The sequence below is a fragment of the Zea mays genome, chromosome 4 (assembly GCF_902167145.1).
Source record: "Zea mays cultivar B73 chromosome 4, Zm-B73-REFERENCE-NAM-5.0, whole genome shotgun sequence".
NCBI lineage: Eukaryota > Viridiplantae > Streptophyta > Magnoliopsida > Poales > Poaceae > Zea > Zea mays.
The window spans coordinates 214,614,449-214,626,467 of record NC_050099.1 but is presented as its reverse complement, the minus strand read 5'-3'; the positions used below and the strand labels follow the sequence as shown (position 1 = coordinate 214,626,467).

The 12,019-nt window shown below is 51.6% G+C and overlaps 1 pseudogene; it reads left to right on the top strand.

Annotated features, from left to right (window-relative positions):
• Positions 1-4,066: 4,066 nt before the first annotated feature.
• On the top strand, positions 4,067-4,776 carry LOC109943290 (uncharacterized; annotated as a pseudogene).
• Positions 4,777-12,019: the final 7,243 nt, after the last annotated feature.

Here is a 12,019-nt window from a genome sequence, read left to right as displayed (position 1 = left end):
TGCGGGGTCTTATTAGCAAAATGTGCTAGCCGAAGGGGTATCAGCCGATCTGAGCCGTCAGATCAGAAATGGATGCCCCGGATTAGATTAGTTTTTAACTCGAATCGGTATGCAACCATGGCCATTGGATCCCGGATGGATGACTCGGATTCAAAGTCGCCCAGAATGAATTGCGCCTGCCAGATCCGGATCGGACGACCCGAAATCGCCGTCCGCGAATCACTACGGTCTAATCAATCTCCACCGCACAGATCACATCTAACGGCTGTGGCATTTCCCCCAGTTCCTCCACCAGCGACGGTGGCGCCGCCCGAAATCACGGCGGTCTCTCGCCGGTGAGAGGCAATCCGACGCCATAACGCACGATCCTGACCACGGACAGGTGCTACATCGAGCTGGCAACAAATAAAAACTATCTGGAGGCTGTACCAGTGAATCGGTCGACGGTAAGGAGCTCTCCACCACGAATGGCGGCCCTGCGGCGAAGTATTTGCCGCGACGATCAAATCACCACCTCCTTTTCACTCCTCGCCAATCTCTTTGCTTCTCAGGGTCGCCCGATTAATCCCAGAGGTGTTCCGCGCCAAGACGACGCAGCAACACCCTTCTTCAATAGCTACGGTTCCGACCAACTCGGTAGCGACGGCGGCGCGATGGTGCTTGTGGCGTAGCGGCAGCGGCAAAGGTACGATACGGTGGTCCCTGCGGCGCGGCCGGGTCTTTATCCCCTACGCCAGTGGACCCTGGACCCGGTTTCCACGCGGTGGTTGCAACGGCGTCCAAGAAGCGTGCGGAACTCGCGGTGAGTTCGTGCGGGCGCCAAGGAGAGGGAAGCGCTGACACGATGGACCCACCTGTCAGTCAAAGCGTAAGCGCGCTTCAGAGGGAGGGGCAGCGGCCCACACGTCGGTGCGAAAAGAATCGCGCGCGCGCGGTAAAGAAAGGATGGGCCGGATAGGAGATTGGGCCCAGCGCATTTCTTTCTTTTCTTTTATCTTTTTCCTTTTAGATTTTTCAAATTCAAATTTGGATTCAATTGTAACTGTGAACTTAAGCTCATTTTAAATGTACAAATTGAATCCCAACAATGTGGATGGTTTAACTATATATATATATATAGTTTATATATTAGGAGCTCTGGGCTTCCAATAACTAGAGGAAGCCCAAGTCGGACGGTGTAATCCGGTCGAGTCGGACCACATCCGGACGTCTATAAAACAGGACCCGGAGTGATAGGGTTCAGTTTTTTACGCTCCACCCCGATTCATTAGCGACACCGCGTGCGACGACGGCGGTTGCCCCAGAGCGTGCGCGGCGGTGGACCCCCAGCCGGTGGCCGCAACTCCATGACCTCGACGCGCGGTGGCGGATGTTCCTCGATCCAGAGTAGTGGTGGCGGTTCCCAGGTCGGTGGCGGCGGCTCCCCGATCCAGAGGGCGAGCGACAGCGGAGCCCTTGTGCGGGCAAGCGGCGGCGTCCCCGAGGTCCCGAATAGGCGGCACTTCCAAGGCCGGCGAGCAAGCGACGCCCGTCGATGTGCGAGTAGCGACGGTGACGCATGAGGCGCGATGTTCGATCGAGTGGCGTCACGGAAGGCCCGAGATGCGCGCAGCGATGATCGCGCGTGACATCCTCCGATCCGACGCAGTTTTCTTTTCGATTATTGTGTTTTATGCCTACCACATATATTATTTACGCTAAAAAATGTACGATTTTATGTTTAAACATAGAGTTCGTATATCAGTTTACTGCATGCACATTGGAAAGGCAATTCCTTGATTTATGTTGTTCATAATTTGCGCGCATGCAATGAAAACTCCCACGATTTTTGCCATAATTTTTAGATCTATATAAAAATAGAAACCGCATGCATGCAGCTGCCATGTTTTCGGATTTTTCATAAAAATAGGATAGTAATAACAACCTACTAGAGCTATCAATCTCTCACATTGACTCGGTATTTACGCTTATAATTGAGGGATTTTATGCTCAAAACTTAAGGTTTTTACGCTTCACCCGGAGATGCGTCCACCGGTAAACAACATGCCAGATTTTTTACACAGTGTAACGAATTGCATAAATACCTACACTGTGTAGTATAATTTGTATTAGTATATATCATAAACTAGTTCTAATGCGTTTAGCTGCATGGCTGTTGAAGGGATCCTATATTTACGAAGAAAATAAAACATTAAATGCGATATTTTGTTTCTATGCATGCAATTCATTTCCTTTCATTGCATATTCTTTCCATCATAAAATCGTGTGTATGCAGTTGGTAACAGATTTTTACGCAGTATACCGAATTGCATAATTATCTACACAGTATGGCATATTTAGTATCAGTATATATCATAAAATGGTCATTACGAGTCTAGCTGCATGACTATTGTAGCGATCCTAAATTTATGGAGGAAATAAAGCATTTAAAATAGAAACCGCCACACATATCTTTTCTAAATTTACGCGCATGCAAGGGAACATGTTTGACTCATGCATGTATTTTGCCATAATTTTTGGATCTGTATAACTGCATGCATGCGGCTGCCATGTTTTTCGGATCTGCCATAAAAATAAGATCGTAATAACAACCTACTAGAGCTATCAACCTCTTACATTGGCTCGGTCTTTACGCTTATAATTGAAGGATTTTATGCTCAAAACATGAGGTTATTACGCTCCAACCCGGAGATGCGTCCACCGGTTAATAACATGCCAGATTTTTTACGCAGTGTAACGAATTGCATAAATAGCTACACCATGTAGTATAGTTTATATCAATATATATCATAAACTAGATCTAATGTGTTTAGCTGCATGGCTGTTGGAGGGATCCTATATTTATGAAGGAAATAAAACATTAAATACGATTTTTTGTTTATATGCGTGCAATTCATTTCCTTTCATTGCACATTATTTTCATCATAAATTCGTGTGCATGCAGCTGGTAACAGATTTTTACGCAGTATACCGAATTGCATAATTATCTACACAGGGTAGCATATTTAGTAGCAGTATATATCATAAAATGGTCCTTACGAGTCTAGTTGCATGGCTGTTGCAGCGATCCTAAATTTATGGAGGAAATAAAACATTTAAAAATAGAAACCGCCACACATATCTTTTCTAAATTTATGCGCATGCAAGGGGACGTGTTTGACTCATGCATGCATTCCTTTTTTGCGCGCACAGACGTGGGCGCGGGTGGTGCAACCGACAGCCTGGTCCAGTCGGTGCGCTGGGTTGAACCAGGTTGCAGAGATGATCGACCTGGGCTTCCTTTAACTATTGGAAGCCCAGGGCTCCCGTTATACCTGCCCTATATATATATTCTCTATTTTTGTATAACCTTTTTCTTTCTCTTCTCTAAACTCTAATTTGAATTTTTAATGTATTTCTTTCTACACCATTTTTATATTTTCACAAAATGCACAAGAAATGAAGTCCAGCATGATGCCTGGTTTTGTCATGTGGGGCCGCACCTATACGCGGGCCCGCGGCGTCAGGAGGGCTGAGGCTCGGGCGTTTAAGGTGGGCGCCAACAGCAGCTCACCTAAGGAAGGTTCGTCCAAGGAAAGTGGGAGCAGCTCAACCAAGGAAGGTCCGTCCAAAGAGAAAAGTGGCAGCAGCTCAACCAAGGAAGGTCCGTCCAAGGAATGTGGCTAGATTAGTGGCCAAATTGATAGGCCTTAATTGTAGGGGAGTTGGTTTCCAAATAAGTCATTTCCTAAATTAGAAGTTACCTAGTTGGTCAGGCCAGTGGCCTATTTATATGGAACCGTGAGGCAATGAAGGGAATAAGAAATATATCACCTTAATCTCCCATCTCCCTGTACTCTCTAAGCCTATGGTGGAGGAATACCTCGCCGGAGAAGACGGACGGCAGATACAAGCTATGTAGCCGCGGTCCAACTGCTCGAGGGCTTAACGCCCTTGAAAACCTGGTATCGGAATCCCGGCGATCCTCTTCCCAGTCCACCACTACACCAGCCGCCACCACCTCACCACCACCCCAGCCGCCGCACCAACCTCACTGACGTCCTCTGTGTCGTCCTGCGTTCCATCCATGGGCGATTCCAACGACTTGAAGGCCTTTGCCGAGGCTCTCAAGTCACTGCAGGCGTCCGTCGCGGCCAACACCAGCTCCACAGCCGACCGCACGTCCGCCTCAGGCCACAAGATCGGCTACGGTGAGCACCATGGGGACCGGGCACCGAGGTTCCAAAAGCTGGACTTTCTCTGGTACGATGGTAAAATCGATCCTCTCATCTTCATCAACCGCTGTGAATCCTACTTCCATCAGTAGCACATCATGGAGGAGGAGAAGGTCTGTATGGCATCCTACAACTTGGAGCACGGGGCGCAGATGTGGTATATCTAGGTCCAGAAGGACGAGGGAACTCCATCGTGGCGCCGGTTCAAGGAGTTGCTCAATTTGCGCTACGACTCTCCTCTCCGCGCTGCGCCTCTCTTCGAGTTGGCTAATTGCCGCCGCACGGGGTCCGTCGCGGATTATTAGGACCGCTTCCAGGCGCTACTTCCACGTGCAGGACCCCTCGACGAGGCATAACGGGTCCAACTATTCACGGGGGGTCTCCGTCCCCCGCTCAGCCTTGATGTCCAGGTACACAACCCGCAGTCCCTAGCGGCTGCCATGAGCCTGGCGCGCCAGTTGGAGCTTTGGGAGCAATATACACCGACGCCTCCTAAGGGCGCGCCCCGTGGCCTGCTGCCGACCCCTGCACCGTGACTAGCTCTGCCTGCCCCACCGGCTGAGAAGGTAGCCACGCCCGCAGTCATGGCAGATGGGCGCAAACGCCTATCCATGCAGGAGCAAGAGGAGTGCCGTCGGCAGGGCCTCTGCTTCAATTGCAACGAGCGCTACACACGCGGGCACAACCGCGTCTGTACGCGGATCTTCTACATCAACGGCGTCGAGTTGGACACCGCCGATGAGTCCGCCACGGGGGATGACACCAACACGGAGACGCCGATGTTCTCCCTTCACGCAGTCGCCGGGGTACTCATCGGCAGTACGGTATAACTGCAGGTGGTCGTCGGCGCCACTACTTTCGTCGTGCTCATCGACATGGGCTCAACACACAGCTTCATCGGGGAAGCGGCTGTGCGATGCTCGGGGCTAACCATCGAGCCGCGGCCTCGACTCACGGCAACGGTGGCCAATGGGGAGTGTGTGGCCTGCCCGGGCGTTCTTCGCCAAGCTCCGGTCGACGTGGGCGGCATGGTATTTGGCATCGATCTCTTCGTAATGCCCTTAGCCTGGTACGACGTCGTCCTCGGCACGCACTAGATGGCCACGCTTGAGCCCATTGTATGGGACTTCACCACCTGAACCATGGCATTCTAGTGGGAGGGGCACGACATCTGCTGGCGCGATGTGGCACCTCCATCCACGCTGACTCTCCTCGCCGCCACAGCCGACGACACCCTCATCGACGGGCTGTTACACGCCTTAGCCGATGTATTCACCGAGCCGATCGGACTACCTTCAGCATGGGGCCGCGAGCACCACATAGTCCTCAAGCTGGGCTCCTCCCCGGTGGCGGTGCGACCGTACAAGTACCCTACGGCGCATAAGGACGAACTTGAGCGGCAATGCGCCGCCATGATCGACCAGGGCATCGTCTGCCGCAGCGACTCAGCGTTCTCGTCCCCGATCATCCTCGTCAAGAGCCGGACGGGTCGTGGCGCTTCTATGTCGACTACCACGTGTTGAACATGCTCACTATCAAGGACGCGTTCTCGATCCCGGTCGTCGACGAGCTCCATGGAGCATGCCTCTTCACCAAGCTGGACCTGCAGTCGGGGTATCACCAAGTACGGATGCTGTAGGAGGACGTCCATAAAATGACGTTCCACACCCACGACGGCCTCTACGAGTTCCTGGTGATGTCGTTCAGGCTGTGCAACGCCCCAGCCACATTCCAGGCTTTGATGAATGACGTCCTGCGAACCTACCTCCACCGGTTTGTGCTTGTCTTCTTTGACGACATCTTGATATACAACACCTCATGGGCAGACCACCTCCGGCACCTCCGCGTCATCCTCAACACCCTACGCCAGCACCGACTCTTTGTCAAGAGGTCCAAGTGCTCATTTGGTGTTGACTCCATCGCTTACCTTGGCCACATCATTTCAGCGGCTGGCGTCGCTATGGACCCCGCAAAGGTCCAGGCCATCCACGACTGGCCCCAACCTCGTTCGGCGTGAGCCGTGCGTGGCTTCCTCGGTTTGGCAGGCTACTACCGCAAGTTCGTCCACAACTATGGCGCCATTGCAGCACCCCTCACGGCACTCCTGAAGAAAGAGGGGTTCGTGTGGTCCGACGAGGCAACCGCCGCTTTCAGTGCCCTCAAAGGGGCAGTGACGACAGCACCGGTGTTGACATTATCGGACTTCACCAGGCCCTTCGTTGTGGAGTGCGACGCGTCCACCTATGGCTTTGGGGCGGTGCTCATACAGGAGGCTCATCCGATCTCCTTCATCAGTCGACCGGTGGCGCCTCGCCATCGCTCCCTAGCGGCCTATGAGTGTGAACTCATCGGGCTTGTGTTTGCCGTACGACATTGGAGGACATTAGAGGTCGTACCTGTGGGGGTGATGCTTCGTCGTCAAGACAGACCACTACACCCTCAAGTACCTCCTCGATCAGCGCCTGGCGACCATTCTACAGCATCATTGGGTGGGCAAGCTCCTTGGGTTTGACTTCTCCGTTGAGTACAAGTCAGGAGCAACGAACACGGTGGCCAACGCGCTCTCGCGCCGTGACACTGACGAGGACGGCACGGGGACTCTCCAGGCAATCTTAGCTCCCTGCTTCGACTTCATCAGCCGCCTCCGACACGCCCAGGCTACTGAGCCCGCTCTGGCTGCCATCCACGACGAAGTCAGGGCAGGCACACGCACTGCTCCATGGGCGGTGGCCGACGGCATGGTTCTCTATGACAGGCACCTGTACATCCCATCGGCCTCGCCACTTCTGCAGGATATTATGGCGTTTGTCCATAATGATGGACATGAGGGCGTCCAGCGCACACTACACCGCCTCCGCTGTGACTTCCATTTTCCCAACATGCGTCGTGTTGTGCAGGACTTCGTACGGGCATGTCCCACTTGTCAGCGGTACAAGTTGGAGCATCTTCACCCGGTAGGTCTCCTCATGCCACTACCGATTCCCACCGTCGTTTGGGCAGACATCGGCCTCAACTTCATTGAAGCACTACCCCGTGTCAACGGGAAGTCGGTGATCCTCTCCATCGTCGACCGCTTCAGCAAGTACTGCCACTTCATCGCCCTCGGCCACCCGTACACCGCCGAGTCGATGGCGCAGGCCTTCTTCGCCAACATTGTACGCCTCCATGGCGTGCCACAATCCATGGTGTCCGACCGCGACCCGATGTTCACCTCGACGTTCTGGCGTGAGCTCATGCGGCTCATGGGCACTAAGCTGCACATGTCATCCGCCTTCCACCCACAGTCAGACGGCCAGACGGAGGCGGCCAACCGTGCCATCATTATGTACCTCCATTGTTTCACAGGCAGGCGTCCTCGACAATGGCTTCGCTGGCTGTCGTGGGCCAAATACGTGTACAACACGGCATACCAGTCCTCGCTCCGGGAGACGCCATTCCGGGTGGTGTATGGTCGTGACCCGCCCTCCATCCGCTCTTATGAGCTTGGTGAAACAAGGGTGGATGCGGTCGCACGCGACATGGAGGAACGCGAGGCATTCCTCACCGATGTGCGCTATCGCCTCGAGCAGGCACAGGCGGTGCAGAAACGCCACTACGACAAGCAACACTGGCCAGTGACATACGCAGTCGGCGACTGGGCGCTCCTTCGACTTCGCCAGCGAACTCCGTCCTCACTGCCACAACAGACAACGGGCAAACTGAAGCCCCGCTTCCTAGGGCCATATCGCGTCATCGAGCTCATCAGCAACGTCGTCGTTCGCCTGGAGCTACCACCACAGGCCCGCATTCATGACGTCTTCCACGTGGGCACCCTGAAGAAGTTTGTAGGGGCACCTCCATCCGCCCCCACCGCCCCTACCCAACATCCATCATGGGGCGATTGTTCCAGAGCCAGCTCTGGTGGAACGCGCTCGCCTGGCCCGGGGTGTTCAACAGGTGCTGGTCCAGTGGCGGGGCGAACCAGCAACTTCGGCGACCTGGGAGGACCTCGACAAGTTTCATGCCACCTACCCAGATTTTCAGCTTGAGGACGAGCTGGACCTCGAGGGTGGGAGAGATGTCATGTGGGGCCGCACCTATACGCGAGCTCGCGACGCCAGGAGGGCTGAGGCTCGGGCGTTTAAGGTGGGCGCCAACATTAACTCACCTAAGGAAGGTTCGTCCAAGGAAAGTGGCAGCAGCTCAACCAAGGAAGGTCCGTCCAAAGAGGAAAGTGGCAGCAACTCAACCAAGGAAGGTCCGTCCATGGAAAGTGGCTAGATTAGTGGCCAAATTGATAGGCCTTAATTGTAGGGGAGTTGGTTTCCAAATAACTCATTTCCTAAATTAGAAGTTACCTAGTTGGTCAGGCCAGTGGCCTATTTATATGGAACCGTGAGGCAATGAAGGGAATAAGAAATTGAAAGGGAATTAGGATTACACCTATTTCCTAATTGATTTTGGTGGTTGAATTGCTCAACACAAATAATTGGACTAACTAGTTTGCTCTAGTGTATAAGTTATACAGGTGCCAAAGGTTCACACTTAGCCAATAAAAGACCAAGAATTGGGTTCAACAAAGAGAGCAAGGGTTAATCGAAGGCAGCCCTGGTCTGGCGCACCGGACTGTCCGGTGTGCCATCGGACAGTGTCCGGTGCACCAGGGGACTTCAAGCCAAAATCTTCACCTTCGGGAAAATCCAGAGGCGCTCCGCTATAATTCACCGGATTGTCCGGTGTACACCGGACAGTGTCCGGTGCTCCAGGAATGAAGCGTCTCTGGAACTCGCTAGCTTCGGGAATTCGCTCCTCTATAATTCATAGGACATGTCCGGTGCACACCGGACTGTCCGGTGAGCCAGCGGAGCAACGGCTACTTCGCGCCAACGGTCACCTGCAGAAGCATTAAATGCGCGCTAGAGCGCGCAGAAGTCAGGCACGCGCGAAGTGGCACACCGGACACTCTACAGGACATGTCCGGTGCGCCACCGGACATCCAGGCGGGCCCAGCAGTCAGAGCTCCAACGGTCGGAATCCAACGGCCTGGTGACGTGGCTGGCGCACCGGACACTGTCCGGTGTGCACCGGACTGTCCGGTGCACCATGCGACAGATAGCCTCCACCAAACGGCTAGTTTGGTGGTTGGGGTTATAAATACCCCCAACCACCCCACATTCAAGTCAACCAAGTTTTCCAACTTCCAACCACTTACAAGAGCTAGACATTCAATACAAGACACACCCAAGTGATCAAATCCTCTCCCAATTCCACAAAAGCTTTAGTGACTAGTGAGAGTGATTTGTCGTGTTCTTTTGAGCTCTTGCGCTTGGATTGCTTTCCTCTTTCTCATTCTTTCTTGTGATCAATACTCACTTGTAACCAAGGCAAGAGACACCAATTGTGTGGTGGTCCTTGCGGGGAAGTTTTGTTCCCGGTTGATTTGAGAAGAGAAAGCTCACTCGGTCCGAGGGACCGTTTGAGAGAGGGGAGGGGTTGAAAAAGACCCGGCCTTTGTGGCCTCCTCAACGGGGAGTAGGTTTACGAGAACCGAACCTCGGAAAAACAAATCCGTGTGTCACACTCTTTATTTGCTTGTGATTTGTTTTGCACCCTCTCTCACGGACTTGATTATATTTCTAACGCTAACCCGGCTTGTAGTTGTAATTAACTTTGTAAATTTCAGTTTCGCCCTATTCACCCCCCTCTAGGCGACTTTCAATTGGTATCAGAGCCCGGTGCTTCATTAGAGCCTAACTGCTTGAAGTGATGTCGGGAGATCACGCCAAGAAGGAGATGAAGACCGGCGAAAAGCCCACTACAAGCCATGGGAAGGCTTCATCGGAAGAGTCCCGCAAAAAAGGGAAAGGGAAGGAGAAGAAAGCCTCTTCCCACAAGTCGCATCGGAGTGGCGACAAGAAAAAGAAGATGAGGAAGGTGGTCTACTACGGGACCGATACGTCATCACCTTCCACCTCCGGCTCCGACGCGCCCTTCGTAACTTCTAAGCGCCATGAGCGCAAGAAGTTTAGTAAGATTCCCTTACACTACCCTCGCACCTCTAGACATACTCCATTACTTTCCATTCCATTAGGCAAACCGCCAACCTTTGACGGTGAAGATTATGCTAGGTGGAGTGATTTAATGAAATTTCATCTAACCTCACTCCACAAAAGTATATGGAATGTTGTTGAGTTTGGAGCACAGGTAACATCCGTAGGGGATGAGGATTATGATGAGGACGAGGTGGCCCAAATCGAGCACTTCAACTCCCAAGCCACAACCATACTCCTCGCTTCTCTAAGTAGGGAGGAGTACAACAAGGTGCAAGGGTTAAAGAGCGCCAAGGAGGTTTGGGACGTGCTCAAGACCGTGCACGAGGGTGATGAACTAACCAAGATCACCAAGCGGGAAACGATCGAGGGGGAGCTCGGTCGCTTCCGTCTTCGCCAAGGGGAGGAGCCTCAAGACATGTACAACTGGCTCAAAACCTTGGTGAATCAAGTGCGCAACCTCGGGAGCAAGAAATGGGATGACCACGAGGTGGTTAAGGTTATTCTAAGATCACTTATTTTCCTTAACCCTACTCAAGTACAATTAATTTGTGGTAATCCTAGATACACACTAATGACTCCCGAGGAAGTAATCGGGAATTTTGTGAGCTTTGAGTTTATGATTAAAGGCTCAAGGAAGATCAACGAGCTTGACGGCCCCTCCATGCCCGAAGCACAACCGGTCGCATTTAAGGCGACGGAGGAGAAGAAGGAGGAATCTACACCGAGTAGAACACCCATTGATGCCTCCAAACTTGACAAAGAGGAAATGACGCTTGTCATCAAAAGCTTCCGCCAAATCCTCAAGCAAAGGAGGGGGAAAGATTACAAGCCCTGCTCCAAGAAGGTTTGCTACAAATGTGGTAAGCCCGATCACTTTATAGCAAAATGTCCTATTTCTAGTGACAGTGACAGGGGCGACGACAAGAAGGGGAGAAGAAAGGAGAAGAAGAGGTACTACAAGAAGAAGGGCGGTGATGCCCATGTTTGTCGCGAGTGGGACTCCGACGAAAGCTCTAGCGACTCCTCCTCCGACGAGGACGCCACCAACATCACCATCAACAAAGGCCTACTCTTCCCCAACGTCAGCCACAAGTGCCTCATGGCAAAGGACGGCAAAAAGAAGAAGGTAAAATCTAAATCCTCCACTAGATATGAATCCTCTAGCGATGATAATGCTAGTGATGAGGAAGATAATTTGCGTACTCTTTTTGCCAACTTAAACATGCAACAAAAAGAGAAATTAAATGAATTAATTAGTGCCATCCATGAGAAGGATGATCTCTTGGACTCCCAAGAGGACTTCCTAATCAAGGAAAACAAAAAGCATGTTAAAGTTAAAAATGCTTATGCTCTAGAAGTTGAAAAATGTGAAAAATTATCTAGTGAGCTAAGCACTTGCCAGGAGACTATAGACAACCTTAGAAATGAAAATGCTAATTTGTTAGCTAAGGTTGACTCAAATGTTTGTAATGTTTCAATTCCCAATCTTAGAAACAATAATGATGATTTGCTTGCTAAGATAGAAGAATTGAACATATCTCTTGCTAGCCTTAGAGTTGAGAATGAAAAATTGCTTGCTAAGGCTAAAGAATTAAATGTCTGCAATGTTTCCATTTCCAATCTTAGAGACAAAAATGATATATTGCGTGCTAAGATTGTTGAACTTAATTCTTGCAAACCATCTACATCTACCGTTGAGCACACTTCTATTTGTACTAGATGTAGAGATGTTGATGTTAATGCTATTCATGATCACATGGCTTTAATTAAACA